Below are 18,384 nucleotides of genomic sequence, written 5' to 3'. Positions count from 1 at the left end.
GTGAATAGGGTAATAAATAATATATACAAATAAGCACAGTGCTGAGGGGAGGGGAAGGGGGAAGAGGGAGGAGCAGAGGGAGGGTAGGGAGCAAAGGGAAAGGGGGCTCAGCTAAGGGGAGGGGAAGGAGAGGAGCAGAGGGTGGATGGGGAGCAGAGGGAAAAGGGGGGGCGCTAGGTCTGGGAAGGCCTCTTGGAGGAGGTGAGCTCTCATTAGGGCTTTGAAGAGGGGAAGGGAATTTGTTTGGCAGACGTGAGGAGGGAGGGCATTCGAGGACAGCGGTAGAACGTGAGCCAGGGGTCGACGGCGGGATAAGCGTGAACGGGGGACAGTGAGGAGGTGAGCGACAGAGGACCAGAGCATACGGGGTGGGCAGTAGAAAGAGTGGAAAGTACTTAGAAAGTAGAAGAGTAGAAAGAGAGAAGGGAGGTGAGGAACGAGGGGGCAAGGTGATGGAGAGCTTTGAAGCCCAGACTGAGGAGTTTCTGTTTCGTGCAGAGGTTGATAGGCAACCACTGGAGGTTTTTAATGAGGGGAGTGACATGCCCAGAGCGTTTCTGCAAGAAGATGATCCGGGCAGCGGGAATGAAGAATAGACTGGAGTGGGGAGAGATAGGAGGAAGGGAGATCAGAGAGGAGGCTAACACAATCATCCAGTCGGGATATTATGAGAGCTTGTACGAGCACGATAGCTATTAGGATGGAGAGGAAAGGGCGGATCTTGGCGATATTGTAAAGGTGAGACTGGCAGGTGTTGGTGATAGATTGGATGTGTGGGTGAATGAGAGAGCTGAGTCAAGGTTGACACCAAGGTTGCAGGCCTGTGAGAAGGGAAGGATGGTTGTGCCATCCACAGTGACAGGGAAGTCAGGGAGAGGACAGGGTTTGGGAGAGAAGATAAGGAGCTCAGTTTTAAACAGGTTGAGTTTTAGGTGGCAGGCAGACATCCAAGTGGAGATGTCCTGGAAGCAGGAGGAGATACAAGCCTGAAGGGAGGAGGAGAGAACAGGGGAGGAGTTGTAGATTTGTGTCATCTGCATAGAGATGATAGTTGAAGCCATGGGAGTGAATGAGTTCAGCAAGAGAGTGAGTATAGATGGAGAACAGAAGAGGGCCAAGAACTGACCCATGAGGAACCTCTACAGTTAGTGGATGAGAGGGCGAGGAGGAGCCCGTGACGGAGACCGAGAATGAATGGCCAGAAAGATTCGAGGAGAACCAGGAGAGGACGGAGTCCGTGAAGCCAAGGTGAGATAAGGTGTGGAGGAGAAGGGGATGGTCGAAGAAGGGGATGGTCGACAGTGTCAAAGACACCTGAGAAGTCGAGGAGGATTAGGATAGAGTAGGAGCCATTGGATTTGGCAAGAAGGAGGTCATGGGTGACCTTTGAGAGAGCAGTCTCGGTAGAGTGGAGGGGACGGAAGCCAGATTGGAGGGGGTCCATGGGAGAGTTGGAGTTGAGGAATTCAAGGAAGCGAGTGTAGATGACTCGTTCTAGGAGTTTGGAAAGGAAGGGTAGGAGGGAGATATGATGATAACTGGAAGGGGAAGTGCGGTCGAGAGAGGGTTTGTTTAGTTTGAGGGAGATATGGGCATGTTTGAAGGCAGAGGGGAAGAAGCCATTGGAGAGTGAGTGGTTAAAGATACAAGTCAAGGAGGGGAGGAGGGAAGGGGAGATATATTTTTTAAGATGAGCGGAAATGGGGTCCAAAGCACAGGTGGAGGGAGTGGCACTTGTGAGGAGGGAGGAGATCTCCTCTGAGGATATGCAGGGAAGGATGGGAAAGTGGGGAAAAGGGCTGGGAGCGGGGTGGGGGTGGGGACGAAGGAGAAGGGGGAGTGACTTTGGTGAACTCAGACTTGATTGTATTAATTTTCGTGATGAATTAGGTGGACAGATCATTGCGGGTGAGGGCTAGGGGAGGGGGAGGAACAGAGCTAGTCCGGAACAATTGGCGGAGGTGATGGGCATGAGCGTCAAAGAGGGAAGAAGAGCAATTTTGCCTGCCAGAGGAGAGGGCAGAGTTAAGGCAGGAAAGGATAGATTTGAAGTGAATAAGGTTGGCTTGGTGCTTAGATCTTCTCCAGCAGCACTCAGTAGCTCAAGCATAAGAGTGAAGGAGGCGGACAGAGGCTGAGATCCAGGGCTGCGGGTTAGTGGAGCGAGAGTGGCGGAGGGAAAGGGGGGCGAGTGAGTTGAGATGAATAGAGAGGGTAGAGTTGAGAGCGGTAACCTGATCATCGAGAGTGGGAAGAGAGGATAGGGAGGCAAGGTGGGCTGAGATGTTTTGGAAGAGATGGATGGGATCGAGAGAGTGGAGATCTCTGTGGGGGAGTAATACAGATTTGCAGGGGGAGGGAGTGTGAGAGAGGAGGCAGGTGAGAAGGTTATGGCCCGAGAGAAGGAATTCAGAGTTGGTGAGGGTGGAGATGTAAGTTAGTGAGTGGGCGAGGTGTGGTGGAGCAGGAGGTTGGCAGAGTCAAGGAGTGATAGCAGGTGGGCGGCAGAGGAGTCACCGGGTACATCCATGTGGATGTTGAAGTCTCCGAGGATCAGAGTAAGCAGAAAGAAAGAGAGAAGGAAGATGAGACAGGAGTCAAGGTGGTTAAAGAAGTTGGAAGTGGGACCAGGGGGGCGGTAGATGACAGGTACAAGAAACTGGAGGGGTTGGTAGAGGCGAATAATATGGGCTTCAAAGGAGGGAAAGGAGGTGGGGGGGGAGGGATAGTGCGGAAGCAGCACTGGGGTGCGAGAAGGAAGCAGACGCCTCCTCTTTTCCCAGTGAGTCTGGGGGAGTGGGAGAAGGAGAGGCCTCCGCTGGAGAGAGAGGCAGAAGAGGCCGTGTCTTCAGGGGAGAGGAGGAGAGAGTGAGAAAGGAAAAGGTCAAGGAGGAAAGGTAGTTCACTTATAATGGAGCGGGGATTCCAAAGGCCACACTAGACAGCAGCTGTCGGGCGGAGGAGGGAGGGGGAAGGGAGCGGGGAGAGGGGAGGGTTTGGATGGGAATGGAATGGTGGGGACCTGGGCGGGGAGAGGGGGATGAGGGGTGGTGATGGGAGAGGAGGACTGGGATGGGGCGTGGGCAGGGAAGAGGGAAGGGAAGGGGGTGGGAGTAGGGGGTTTGGTGGGGAAGAGCGCAAGGAGAGGGGAATGAGGGGTGGCGCTGGTAAAGTGGGATTCTAGGGCGAGAGAGGGGAGGGGGGGTAAGAAGCAGAAGAGAGTGGGGTAAAGGGCTGGGCAGGAGAGGGGAAGGGGAAGGTGAGGATTGGGAGGGGCAGATGGGAGGAGGGGGCTTGGAAGGACATGGTGAAATAAGACCACGTGAAATAAGATCAGGTGGCAGCACTGATAACAATTAACAATAACATGTGATAGCAGTAATGTAGTAATATGATACAATAATATATTATTAATAAGCGGGTGATGACCAGGGTCGGATGTTGACTTGACTATGGGTCTATCAGATTAAAATCAGAAGGCTAGCGGCAAGGAGTGTCCTGGGGCTCGTGGTCCAAATATCTCGGAGGCGGTGGAGGGAGCCCTGTGGATGTCCGATATGGGGAAGGGTGGAGCTGTTGTGGGGGTTAAAGGAGAGGAAACTCATGGGGAAAGCAGTAGAAAACCAAGCAGCATGGGCGACATAACTGCCTTTTTCCCCCTCCAAACACGAGTCACTTGAAGAGTGTAAACTTTCCAAAAGTGTTCACTTTTGTCTAAGGGTGGCACCTGGGTGTGTGGGCTGCCTCAGGTGCACATAGACTAAAGAATCAGGGGCCGGCATCATCTGCTCACTGACTGGAGCCGGAGATTTCTTTGACTTTCCTTCTTTTAATGGCATTTGTTAGTTGCTTACTGTGCGCCAGTCACTGTGCTAAGCACTGGAGTAGATATAATAATGATGATGATGATGATGATGATGATGATGATGATGATGATGATGGTATCTGTTAAGCGCTTTCTATGTGCCAAGCACTATTCCGAGCGCTGGTATAGATACAAGGTAAGCAGGTTGTCCCATGTGGGGCTCACAGTCTTCATCCGCATTTGACAGATGAGGTCACTGAGGCCCAGAGAAGTGATGTGACTTGCTCAAAGTCACGCAGCTGATGAGTGGCAGAGCCTGGAGTAGAACCCATGACCTCTGGCTCCCAAGCCCGTGCTCTTTCCACTGAGCCATGCTGCTTCTCCAGATATAAACTAATCAGGTCGGACAAAGTCCCTATGTCTCAAATGGGACTCACGGTTTTAATCTCCATTTTCCAGATGAGGTAACTGAGGCAGAGGCAAATTAGTCACAATGGGGGCATAAAGTCACATTGGGGGCAAGTGGCAGAGCCCAGGTTAGAAGTCAGGTCCTTCTGACTCCCAGGCCCATGCTCTCTCCATTAAACTATGCCTCTGTTACTGTTTCCACCCCCGGGTCCGGCGGCTTGTGGTGGCCCTAATGCCAACTGGAGGAGGCTTTCAGGGATTAGAATATGACTGGAGCATTACTAGTTTTTGGACAAGGATTTTCCGATGCTCTTTCTTCCCTCGATCCCTCTCTCTTCTCCTTCCACCGCCCATTCGCTTCCACCTCCTATTCCCTCTGCCACGCCCTCCCCCTTCTCCTTCTTCCTGCCTCTGTTGACGCACCCCTACTTCAGATGGCTCAGTGGCAAGAGCATGGGTTTGGGAGTCAGAGGATGAGTCAATGTAATCCCAGCTACGCCGCCGCTAGTCGGCTGTGTGACCTTGGGCAAGTCATTTAATTTACCTCATTTGTAAAATGGGGATTGAGACTGTGAGCCCCACGTGGGACGAGACGATTACCTTGTGTCTACCCCAGTGCTTAGAACACTGCTTAGCACATAGTAAATGCTTAACAAATGCCGTAATTATTATTATTATTATTATTGCTCTGGAAGGGGACCTGGGTCAGAGGGAAGAAACTTCTTCTCATATCACCCGCTGTCGGTAAGTCCTTTTTCCCGAAGCCAGAGGTCCCCTTTTCCCTCAATCATGGGTGTGACTCCCATGCCCATTGGCATCACCGGCTGTTTCAAATGTTTAGCTCCCTCCTCAAACATCCTGTCCCCTGACTCCCTTATCTCTTGACCCTAATGGCCAGATACTTTATTGAGAAAATCGAAACCATCAGGTACGATCTCCCTAAAATCTCCCCTGCTTCTCTCCTGTCCCTCCCTCCTCCTGCCCCTTCTTCAACTCTCCCATCTTTCTCGGCGATATCTCAAGTGATCCCTTGCCTCCTCTCAAAATCCATCCCCCATCCTGTCTCACTTATCAAAGCACTTACCCCCTTCTTTCTTCCCTCCCTGACCGCCATAGCCTTCTAGACTGTAAGCTCCTTGTAGGCAGGGAGTATGCCTGTTATGCTTATATAGTACTCTCCCAAGTGCTTAGTACAGTGAGCTCCCAGTAAATGCAATTCATTGATTGATTAATTGATCTCCAACTGTTCATTCACTCATTCAAACGTATTTATTGAGTGCTTACTGTGTGCAGAGCACTGTACTAAGTGCTTGGGAGAGTACAGTACAACGATAAACACATTCTCTGTTTGCTCTCTATTGGCTTCTTCCCCACTGCTTTCAAACATGCTTGTGTCTCCTCTACCCTAACAAAACCCTCCCTTGGCTCCATGGCTCCCTCCAGTTATTGCCCCATCTTCCTCCTGCCATTCCCCTCCAAACTCCTTGAGCGAGTTGCCTACACTTGCTGTCTTCAGTTCCTCTCCTCCAGTGCTCTCCTGACTCCCTCCAATCTGGCTTCCTTCCCCTTCACTCCATGGAAACTGCCCTCTGAAAGGTCACCAGTGATCTTCCTCTTGCCAAATCCAAGGGGCTTCTACTCCATCCTGATCCCCCTCCACCTCTCGGCTGCTGTAGACACTATCAACCACCCCCTTCCCCTGGAAACGTGATCCAACCTTGGATTCACTGACACTGTCCTCTCCTGGTTCTCTTCTCTGGCCACTCGTTATCATTCTCTTTTCTGGGCTCCTCCTCTGCCTCTCCCTAACCCCCTCCCCCTCCCCAGATGTGGGAGTTCCTCAAGACTCAGTTTTGGGTCCCCTTCTATTTTCCATCTACACCCACTCCCTTGGAGAACTGATTTGCTCCCTTAGCACATTTAGGTGGGTGATTCCCCAAATTTACATCTCCAGCCCCTATCTCGCTCCTTCTCTGCAGTCTCATATTTCCTTCTGCCCTCAGGACAGCTCTACTCAAATATCCTCTTGACACTTCAAACTTAACTTAAGGTGCCCAAAATAGAACTTCTTATATTTGCACCCAAACCGTGGCCTCCCCTGACTTTCCCAATCCTGTAGATAGCACCACCATTTTCCATGCCTCACAAGCCCGTAACCTTGGCATTATCCTTGACTCATCTCTCTCATTCAACCCAAGTATTTAATCTGTCACCAAATCCTTTCAGTTCAACCTTCATGTCATCGCTAAAACCTGCCCTTTCCTCTCTATTCAAACTGCTACCACATCAACCAAGCTTTTATCCTATCCCTCCTTGATTACTGTGTGCTCTACACACAGTAAGTGCTCAATAAATATGATTGAATGAATGAATAAATGATTCCTGCCTCAGCCTCCTTGCTGATTTCCCTGCATCCTGTCTCTCCCCACTCCAATCCACACTTTGTTCTGCTGCCCAGATCATTTTTCTGCAGATCCGTTCAGTTCATGTTGCCCCTCTTCTCAACAAATTCCAGTAGTTGTCCATCCCTTTCTGCAACAAACAGAAACTCCTTATCATTAGCCTTAAAGCACTCAATCACCTTGCCCCCTCCTACCTTACCTCGCAGCTTTCCTACCACAATCCGGCCCATACACTTTGGTCTTCTAATGCCAACCTACTCACTGTACCTCAGTCTCCTCTACCTCATCGTCGACCTCTCGCCTGCATCCTGCCTCTGGCCTGGAACACCCTCCGTCTCCGTATCCGATAGACGATACCTCTCTCCACCTTCAAAACCTAAAAAGCACATCTCCTCCAAGAGGGCTTCCCTGACTAATCCCTAATTTCCTCTTCTCTCACTCCCTTCTGTATCTCCCTTGCACTTGAATTTGCACATTTTATTCACCATCGCCACCTCAACCCCACAGCACTTACGGACATAGCCATAACAATTATTTACGAAAACGTCTGTTTCCTCCTTTACTCTGTAAACTCTTTTTGGACAGGGGACATGTCTACCAGCTTTGTTATACTGACTTCTCCCAAGTGCCTAATATAGTGCCCTGAACATAGTGAGCGCTTAATAATTATGATTGATTGATTGATTGGAAGGAGAGGCATTCAGCAAGCTGGAAAGAGTCTTTCACTTCAACAAGGGGACCTTTAGCAGGTGTGTCCTCTTCCTGGGACATACTCTGGCAGCCCCCCAGAAAGTCCTGGTCCAAGGTTGATTTGTGAGTATACATGCTCAGAACATTGACTAGCTAAGGAAATTGGCTTGACTCTAGTAGATTGTGTGTATTTAAAAGCTTGCCTATTTAATGGAGTGTGTTTCTTTGGAACTAGTTTGTTGCTATTGATGCCTCTCTACTTGTTTTGTTTTGTTGTCTATCTCTCCCTTCTAGAATGTGAGCAAGTTGTTGGGTAGGGATTGTCTCTATCTGTTGCCCAATTGTACTTTCCAAGCGCTTAGTATAGTGCTGTGCATACAGTAAGCACTCAATAAATATGATTGAATGAATGGAACCAGTTGAGTTTTCCTCCTTTTCTTTGCCTGCACATTAAACTAAACTTCAATGCCTTAAGTTCCGAATGAATGAGAAATCTGTGGTCACCACTTTCTACCCCTTTAACCCTGGTAAGCCCAATCATTAATGTCACTTTGGAGAGAAATTATAGACCTGTCTGTTGGAATTGTGACCAGAAACAATGTCAGAGTCCTAGGCTTTACCCCTATATCCTCCAATTACAGTGGCGCCTATTAGATGGGCAGGTATGTTAGAACATTAAGGAGTCACATGGCTAATATTTGCTTCCCATTTGTACTCTCTATCCTTACTCGAGTGAAATTTTGAAAGCTGGGGCCCTTTTTCTCTCCTGGAAAGATAACTGGTGCTACACCCACAAAGAGACAAGGTAAAGAATCAGGATTTATTATGATCAATAATAGTAACAATAACTCTTGTATTTCATTCATTCATTCAATTGTATTTATTGAGCGCTATGTGCAGAGTACTGTACTAAGCGTTTGGAATGTACAATTCGGCAGCAGAGACAATCCCTGCCCAATAATGGGCTCACAGTCTAAAAGGGGGGAGACAGACAACAGAACAAAACAAGTAGACAGGTATCAATACCATCAAAATAGTTAAATAGAACCATAGATAAATGCATATCATTCATAAATAAACCGAGCAATAAATAGGTACAAATATATTCAAGTGCTGTAGGGAGGGGATGGGGGTAGAGCAGAGGGAGGGAGTAGGGGCGATGGGGACGGGAGGAGGAGTAGAGGAAAAGGGAGGGCTCAGTCTCTCTCTTACCATTCCTTTCCAACCTCCTTGAGCGAGTTGCCTCCACCCATTGTCTCCATTCCCTCTTCTCTAATTCTCTCCTTGACCTCCTCCAATCTGGATTCCATCCCTTTCACTCTACAATAACTGCTCTCTCAAAGGTCACCAATTATCTCTTTCTTGCCATATCCAACAGCCTCTACTCCATCCTAATCCTCCACGACCTCTTAGCTGCCTTGGACATTGTCGACCACCCCTTTCTCCTAGAAACATTATCCAACCTCACCCTCACTGACACTGTCCTCTCCTGGTTCTCCTCCTATTGCTCTGGCCATTCATCTGACATACAATTCCTCTTCTCCCTTTCAAAACCTTATTGAAGGAACATCTCTTCCAAGAGGCCTTCCCTGACTAAACCCCCTTTCCTCTTCTCCCACTCCCTTCTGCATCACCATGACTTACTCCCTTTGCTCTTCCCCCTTCCCAGCCCCACAGCACTTATTTATATATCATTTATATTAATATTTGTCTATGCCCCACCACCAGACTGTAAGCTCACTGTAGGAAGGAAATGTGCTTGTTTATTGTTGTACTCTCACAAGCGCCTAGAACATTGCTCTGTACACAGTAAGTGCTCAGTAAATATGATTGAATGAATGAATGAATTATAGATGCAGGTAAATTAGAGGACTTGCCCCAAGTCACCCAGCAGGCAAGTGGCAGAGCCAGGATTAAAACCCAAGTCCCCCGGCTCCCAGGCTTGTTCTTTTTCAAGTAGGCCACACTGCTTCCATGGGAGGGTTGGGCAAGATCTGACCTGAGTCATTCTGGTGACCATTTGTGACCTGGCTACCACCGGTACAGGTGGAGTTAGAATTTGACAGCAGGCAAACGATCTCCTCTTGGGACACGAGTGTGTGAGTGGCTGGAAAGGCCCATATGAGACCAAGAGTCCCAACCATACCATGCATATTCAAAGACTGGCCTTTGGTGAGTGGTTATGTCTGTTGTTTGCAGTACATCACACTATTTTCACTTTGACCTTTGTCTTGCAATTGTCTCAAAGCCTTTGTTCAAAATAAGCTGCTCCTAACTCAGTTCCAGTGTATCAAATTTGTCTGCTGCAATTGTCTCCTGATTTTCAGTTCAGATGCAGTATGGCCTAAGGCTTTGTTTCATCGCATCCTAAAAATATTTCCTCTGTCATGTTTTCAGGTCAGATGCAGCATGTGGGTGAGAGGTCAGGGGCCAGTACTTTAAAGTGATGGTAAGGAAGTTGTTTGATGCAGATGCTGATGGGAAACCACTGAAGGTTTTGAAGAGTGGAGAGATGTGAACAGAACGATTCCTCTGAAAATGACCTGGGCAGCAGAGTGAAGTAAGTATTGCTGTCAGGAGAGGCAGGAGGCAGGGTGGTCAGCGAGGAGGCTGATGCAGTAGTAAATCAGTGGTATTTATTGAGCGTTTGTTTTGTGCAGAATGCCATAGTAAAAGCTTGATAGACTACAAGAGCTTGGATCAGAGAGATGACAGTTTGGTGAATAATAACTATAATAATTATAGAATTTGTCAAGTACTTACTGTGCATCAAGCACTGGGGTAGAGAGAAGTTAATCATTCAGGTCTGAGCTCCCCAAAGTCACCCCTTCTCCTCTCCCCTCCCGCCCACCAACCCTCTCCCCTACTTTCCCATCCTTCCCTGCAGTATGCTCAGAGGAGATCTCCTCCCTCCTCACAAGTGCCACCCCCTCCACCTGCGCCTCGGACCCCATTACCACTCACCTTATAAAAACCATCGCCCCTGCCCTCCTCCCTTCCTTAACATCTATTTTTAAACACTCAATCTCCAATGGCTCCTTCCCCTCTGCCTTCAAACATGCCCACATCTCCCCCATCCTAAAAAAAACCCTTCTCCACCCCACTTCCCCTTCCAGTTATCGCCCTATCTCCCTACTACCCTTCCTTTCCAAAATCCTAGAACGAGTCGTCTACTCTCGCTGCTTAGAATTCCTTAACTCCCATTCTCTCCTGGACCCCCTCCAATCTGGCTTCCGTCCCCTCCACTCTACCGAGACTGCTCTCTCTAAGGTCACCCATGACCTCCTTCTTGCCAAATCCAATGGCTCCTACTCCATTCTAATCCTCCTTGACCTCTCAGCTGCCTTTGACACTGTCGACCATCCCCTCCTCCTCCACACCTTATCTCACTTTGGCTTCACGGACTCCGTCCTCTCCTGGTTCTCCTCTTATCTCTTTGGCAGGTCATTCTCCGTCTCCTTCGCAGGCGCCTCCTCCCCCTCCCATCCTTTAACTGTTGGAGTTTCTCAAGGGTCAATTCTTGGCCCTCTTCTGTTCTCCATTTACACTCACTCCCTTGGTGAACTCATTCGCTCTCACGGTTTTGACTACCATCTCTACGCAGATGACACACAGATCTACATCTCTGGCCCTGTCTTCTCCCCCTCCCTTCAGGCTCGCATCTCCTACTGCCTCCAGCATGTCTCCACCTGGATGTCTGTCCCCCACCTAAAACTCAACATGAGCAAGACTGAGTTCCTCATCTTCCCTCCCAAGTCCGGTCCGCTCCCAGACTTCCCTATCACCGTGGATGGTACGACCATCCTTCCTGCCTCTCAGGCCCGCAATCTCGGTGTCATCCTTGACTCGTCCCTCTCGTTCACCCCACACATCCGATCCATTACCAAGACCTGCCGGTCTCACCTTTACAATATCGCCAAGATCCGCCCTTTCCTCTCCACCCAAACGGCTACCTTACTGCTACGGGTTCTTGTTATATCCCGGCTAGACTACTGTGTCAGCCTTCTCTCTGATGTCCCTTCCTCCTCTCTCGCCCCGCTCCAGTCTATTCTTCACTCCGCTGCCCGGCTCATCTTCCTGCAGAAACGATCTGGGCATGTCACTCCCCTTCTTAAACACCTCCAGTGGTTGCCTATCAACCTCCGCTCCAAACAAAAACTCCTCACTCTAGGCTTCAAGGCTCGCCATCACCTTGCCCCTTCCTACCTCTCCTCCCTTCTCTCTTTCTACTGCTCACCCCGCACGCTCCGCTCCTCTGCCGCCCACCTCCTCACCGTCCCTCGGTCTCGCCTATCCCGCCGTCGACCCCTGGGCCTTGTCCTCCCCCGGTCCTGGAATGCCCTCCCTCCTCACCTCAGACAATCTAATTCTCTTCCCCTCTTCAAATCCCTACTTAAAACTCACCTCCTCCAAGAGGCCTTCCCAGACTGAGCTCCCCCCTTTTTCCCTCTGCTCCCTCTACCCCCCTTCACCTCTCCGCAGCTAAACCCTCTTCTCCCCCCTTTCCCTCTCCTCCTCCCCCTCTCCCATCCCACCCCCTCAGCACTGTACTCATCCACTCGACTGTATATAGTGTCACCACTCTATTTATTTTGTTTATTTTGTTTAATGAGATGTACATCACCCTGATTCTATTTAGTTGCCATTGTTTTTATGAGATGTTCTTCCCCTTGATTCTATTTATTGCCATTGTTCTTGTCTGCCTGTCTCCCCCGATTAGACTGTAAGCCCGTCAAAGGGCAGGGACTGTCTCTGTCTGTTGCCGACTTGTACATTCCAAGCACTTAGTACAGTGCTCTGCACATAGTAAGCGCTCAATAAATACTATTGAATGAATGAATGTTGGATAGAGTTCCCGTCCCACATGGGACTCACAGTCTCAGTAGATAGATTGTGAGGAAGGGGGAGATTCTAGCGATGTCATTGGGGTAGAACCTACAGGAGTCAGCAACATACTGGCTATGTGGGCTGAATTAGAAAGATGAGTTGAGGATAATTGCAAGGTTACAGGCATATGATATTGGTAGAATGGTAACATTGTTTACAGTGCTGGGAAAGTCAAGGGGAAAAAAAGGTTTGTGTGGAGTGACGAGGACGTTTGTTGTAGAAATGTTCAATTTGAAGTTACAAGGGACAGGTGAGTACAGAGGAAATGTGAGTTTGTAGACAAGGAAAGAAGTCGGGGTTGGAGAGGTAGATTTAGGAGGTATCCACACAGAGATGGGAATTGAGAAGGTAGTACCACACTGTTGATTATCTTGTCCTGTCTCTGATGTTAGCTATGGTTGAGAGGATACTGGGGAAACTGCTCAAGATGCTAATATCTGTGGTCCAGGTCTCAGAGCCATGTATTAGGTTGAACTTCATATCAGCTTTCTAGACCTCCAGCTTAGAATGGTGCTCAATGCCCTGTTGTTTATATTTGATTGTGTGTATTAATACTCTCTCATCACTGCTCTGTCCTTTCAGCACTTGATATTCACCTCACTCTCAGCTCCAGAGCACTCATGTACATATCTATAATTCAATATTTTACAATAATGTCTGTCACCCCACCAGTTTGCCAGATCACTGTAGGCATCAAACATGTCTATCAGCTCTCTTGTATTGTACTCTTACAGGTTCTTAGTACATTGCTCTGCACTCAGTAAGTGCTCAATAAATGTGATTGATTGATAGTAGTAATAATATTTAAGAAGCATTTACTGGGAGCAGAGCACTCACTCCAGTTACCTCCCTCTTACCATTTGTCTCCAAACTCCTTGAGTGAGTTGTCTACTCCTGCTGCCTCCACTAACTTTCCCCCCAATTCTCTCCTTGATCCCCACCAATCTGGGTTCTGCCAACTTTATTCCGTCTAAACAGCCCTCTTCAAAGGTCACCACCAGCGATCTTCTTGGCAAATCCAAAGGCCTCTCCCCTATCCAAATGCTCCTTGACCTCTCAGATACCCTCAACACTATGGAACACCACCGCCCCCTCAGAAACATTATCCAACCTTGGCTTCACCAGCACTGTCCTCTCCTGGTTCTCCTCCTATCCCTGGCTTCTCATTCTCAGTCTCTTTCTCAGGCTCCTTCCCTGCCTTCCCCCTACCAACTGTGGTAGTTAGTTCAGTTCTGAGTCTCCTTTGATTCTCCATCTACACCCACTCTCTTGGAGAACTCATTTGCTCCTGTGTCTGTAACTACCATCTTCTCGTGGATGATTCCCTAATCTTCATCGCCAGTCCTGATCTTTCTCCTCTGTAGTCTGGTATTTCCTCCTGCCTTGAGGACATCTCTACTCGGATGTCCTACCAACACCTCAAGCTTAACATGTCCAAAACAGAGCTCCTTATCTTCCCAACCAAATTCTGTTCTCCCCGCTGACTCTCCCATCATTGATGACAGCATCACCATCCTCCCTATCTCAGAAGTGCTTAACCTTGGCATTATCCTCGACTCATCCCTCTCAGTCAACCCACATATTTGGGCTATAACCAAATCCTGCCAGTTCAACCCCCACACAATCGTTAAAATCTGCCTTGTCCTACCCACCCAACTACCATGTTAAACTAAGCACTTATACTATTCTGCCTTAATTACTGCTTCAGCCTCCTTCCTGACCTCCCTGCCTGCTGTCTCCACCGACTCCAGTCCATATTTCACTATGTTGCCCAGATCATTTTTCTACAAAACCGTTCAGTCTATGTCTCCCCACTCCTAAAGAAACTCCAGTGATTGCCCATCCACCTCTGCTTTAAACAGAAACTCCTTCTATTGGGTTTATAGCACTCAATCATTTTGCTCCACTCCCTATTTTACCTCACTGATTTCCTACGACATCCCAGCCTGCTCACTTGGCTCCTCTAATGCCAACTTTACCTCGATCTCATCTATCTCGCCACCAACCCCTCACCCATGTCCTACCTCTAGCCTGGAACTCCCTCATACTTCATAGCTGAAAGAACATCACTTTCCCCAACTTAAAAGCCTTAAGAAAAGGTCATCTCCTTCAAGAGGCTCTCCCCCACTAAATCCTCATTTCCTCTAATCTGTCTCCCTTCTGCATTGCCCTTGCACTCCTTTTGTACCCTTAATCACCCCGTCAGCCCCATAGCACTTATGTTCTTATCCATAATTCATTTCTTTATATTAAGGTCTGTCTATCCCCTCCAGACTGTTAGGTCCTTGTGAACAGGGAACATTGTTTACTAATTCTCTTATATTGGACTCTCCCAAGCGGCTGAGTGCGGTGCTTTGCACACAGTAGTTGCTCTATGAATATGATTTGATTGATTGATTACATCCAAGACAACTCCAAGGATTCAGGTTTGTGAGACAGAAAGAAAAGTGGTATTGTGTATTATTATTATTATTTAGTGTCATCGAGTCATTTCCAATTCATAGCCACTCTAGGAATATATTTTCTCCTGAATGTCTGAATGTCCTGTCTTCTGCCATACTCTTTAACCTTTCTAACGGTTCTTCCATTATCATTGTTTTGTTCTCTATCCATCTAGTTGTCGATCTACCTCTTCCATGTTTTCCCTGGAATTTTCCTAACATTAGTGTCTTCTCCAGAGAAATAGTCCTCTTGATGATGGGCCCAAAATTTGCTAATCTAAGTCAAATCATTTGGCCTTCCAAAGATTGCTTTTAGCTTAATTTGCCCTAAATTCCATTTGTTTGTTTTTTGGGCACTCCGTGGTATTCACAAAAGCCTTCTCCAACACCACATTTAAAAAGAATCGATGCTGTTTCCATGCTGTTTTTTCACTGTCCTGCTTTCTGATCCATACACTGTCACTGGAAACACCATAGAATTTACAGTGTAAAGTTGTTCTAACTTCACTTTCAATGATGAATGGCTCTAATTCCAAAGTAACTTCTTCAAATACTTCTTGTATATTGCTGTCTTGCTGGTAGAGTTCCTGTGTGTATTCTTTCCATCTCTATTTGATTCCACTGGCAGTCCAGTCTTTACTTTTGACAAAGCCAATCCAGGAATGAAATGTGCCCTTAATTTCCTTCATCTTCTGAAATAGTGATCTTGTCTGCTCAAATTTATTATTGATTTCCATTTCTTTACATATGTTGTTATGATATTCCTGTTTGTCCTTCCTGGCAGAGCGCTGGAATTCTTGGCTCAGTTCTTTAACTAGGTTCCTTTGTCCTCTGATTTTTGCTTCCTTCCATTTTTGTGGTTACTTCCAGAGTTCTGTTCGACATCCATTTTGGCTTTTTTGGCTTCCTGACCTTTTGCAATTCTGTGTTGCTTTCTTCCTTGATTACTGTTTTAATCTCCATCTACATTTTCTGTGGTTCCTTGTCTGTGAGATGAAGTGCCTCAAATCTATTTTTTACAAGATCTTTAAATACAGGGGGAATATTTGCCAGGTCATATTTGGGCAGCTGTAAGACATGATTGATCTTTCTAAGTTTTAGCCTGAGTTTACACATTAACAGCTCACTTGCTCTTCATAGCAAGTCTTCCTAACATTAATCTTTGGCAAGGTTCTTGACTTCTAGTTCCTTTATTATTGATTATCGATCCCAGGAGGGAAAAATGGTCATCTATTTCAATCTCTTCTCTATCCACTACAAATGTGTTAAAACTTCCAGTTGTCGTGATCTTTGTTTTCTTGACATTCAAATGGAGACCCATCTTTTTGCTCTGTTCTTTAACTTTTAATAATAAGTCCTTCAAATCTTCTTCACTTTCTGCTAGAAAGGTAATATCATCAGCACAACGAAGGTTGTTTATATGCCTGCCTCCAATCTTTACTCACTGTTCATCTTCATCCAAGCTGGCATCTCTCATTATGTATTCGATATAAAGGATGAACAGATAAGGTGATAAGATATAATCCCTGTCTTACACCCTTACTAATGGAAAACCAATCTGTTTCTCTATATTCTGTAAATATTGTAGCCTCCTGTTCAGCATGCAGGTTCCATATTAATGCAATTATTATTGGAATTGTCTAGAATGATGGGAAAGAGAAGCAGCGTGGCCTAGTGGATAGAGCACAGCATTGGGAGTCAGAAGGCCTGGCTCTGCCATGTGTCAACCATGTGACCTTGGGCAAATCACCTTACTTCTTTGGGCATCAGTGAGAAACAGTGTGACTTAGTAGGTAGAGCATGGGCCTGGGAGTCAGAAGGTCATGGATTCTAATCCCGGCTCTGCCACATGTCTGCTGTGTGGCCTGGGGGAAGGCATTTCACTTCTCTGGGCCTCAGTAACCTCACCTGTAAAATGGGGATTAGGACTAGGAAGCCTATGTGGGACAGGGACTGTGCCCAACCTGACCAACTTGTATCTATGTCAGCACATAGAACAGTGCTTGGCATGTAGTAAATGCTTTACAAGTACCATAATAATAATTATCATTGTGGTAAACACTTAATAAGAAATACCACGAAAAAAAAAATCAGGTGCCAGGGCGGGGGTTGAGTGGGAAGATATGGAGTTTTATTTTGACACATCTATTTTGAGATGTCAGCAGGACATAGTACCCAAGATCCCTGACCCAAAGAACCTTACAATCTAGATGTGACTCTGCTCTCTCTCTCACCCCACATATCTAACAGCTTATTTCCCTCTGCCTTCAAACTTTCTCATGTCTTCCCCATCCTAAAAAAAACCCCTCTCTTTACCCCACTGCCCCTTCCAGTTATCGTCCTATCTCCCTCCTACCCTTCCTTTCCAAACTCCTAGAACGAGTCATCTACACTCGCTGCCTTGAATTCCTCAACTCCAACTCCCTCCTGAACCCCCTCCAATCTGGCTTCTGTCCTCTACACTCCACTGAGACTGCTCTCTCAAAGATCACCCACGGACTCCTTCTTGCCAAATCCAATGGGTTCTACTCTATCCTAATCTTCCTTGACCTTTCAGCTGCCTTTGACACTGTCGACCATCCCCTTCTCCTCCACACCTTATCTCACCTTGGCTTCACAGACTCCGTCCTCTTCACAGACTCCGCCACTCATTCTCGGTCTCCCCGTCACGGGCTCCTCCTGCCCCTCCCATCCACTAACTGTAGGTGTTCCTCAAGGTTCAGTTCTTGGCCCCTATCTGTCCTCCATCTATACTCACTTCCTCCATCTATACTCACTCCCTTGGTGAACTCATTCGCTCCCACGGCTTCAACTATCATCTCTAGGGAGATGACACCCAAATCTACATCTCCTCCCCTGTTCTCTCCCCCTTCCTCCAGGCTCGTATTTCCTCCTGCCTTCTGGACAGCTCCACCTTCATCTCCACTGGGATGTCTGCCCGCCACCTAAAACTCAACAGTCCAACTCAAAACCGGGACCAAAAGGGTTCAGGGACAGGCCTGCGCAGGAAAGGCTGGGGAGGCAAAACTGGAATGAGAAGGGCTCAGGACCAGGCCTGCAAGAAAAAGGCTGGCGGGGCGGGGGGGGCAAAACTGGAATGAGAGGGTCCGGGGCAAGACCTACAAGAAAAAGGCTGGGTGGCCTAAACTGGAACGAGAAGGGATCGGGGCTAAACCTGGAAAGAAAGGGCTGGTGGTGGTGGTGGGGAACTGGAATGCGATCGGTTCAGTGTCGGGCCTATAAGAAAAAGGCTTGCGGGGGGACAAAACTGGAATGAGAAGGGTTCGGGGCCAAGCCAGGAAAGCAAGGGCTGGAGGGACAATACTGTAATGAGAATGGTTCAGGGTCAGGCCTGCATAGCAAAGGTTGGGGAGACAAAACTGGAACGAGATGGATCGGGCCAGGCCTGCAATAAAAAAAGGCTGGGGGTGGGTCGGGGCAAAACTGGAACGAGAAGGGTTCAGGGCCAAACCTGGAAAGCAAGGGCTGGAGGGGCAAAACTAGAACGAGAAGGGCTTGGTGCCAAGCCTGCAAGAGAAACACTGGGGGGACAAAATTGGAAGGAGAAGGTTGTGGGGTCAAACCTGCAAGAAACAGGCTCGGGATGCAAAACTGGAACAAGACGAGTTCGGGGCCAGGCCTGCACAGCAAAGGCTTGGGAGGCAAAACTGGAACGACAAGGCTTCAGGACCAGGCCTGCAAGTAAAAGGCTGGGGGGGTGGGGCAGAACTGGAACGACAAGGTGTCGGGG

This window comes from Ornithorhynchus anatinus, chromosome 10 (assembly GCF_004115215.2).
Source record: "Ornithorhynchus anatinus isolate Pmale09 chromosome 10, mOrnAna1.pri.v4, whole genome shotgun sequence".
NCBI lineage: Eukaryota > Metazoa > Chordata > Mammalia > Monotremata > Ornithorhynchidae > Ornithorhynchus > Ornithorhynchus anatinus.
Note: the sequence above shows the minus strand (reverse complement) of the source record.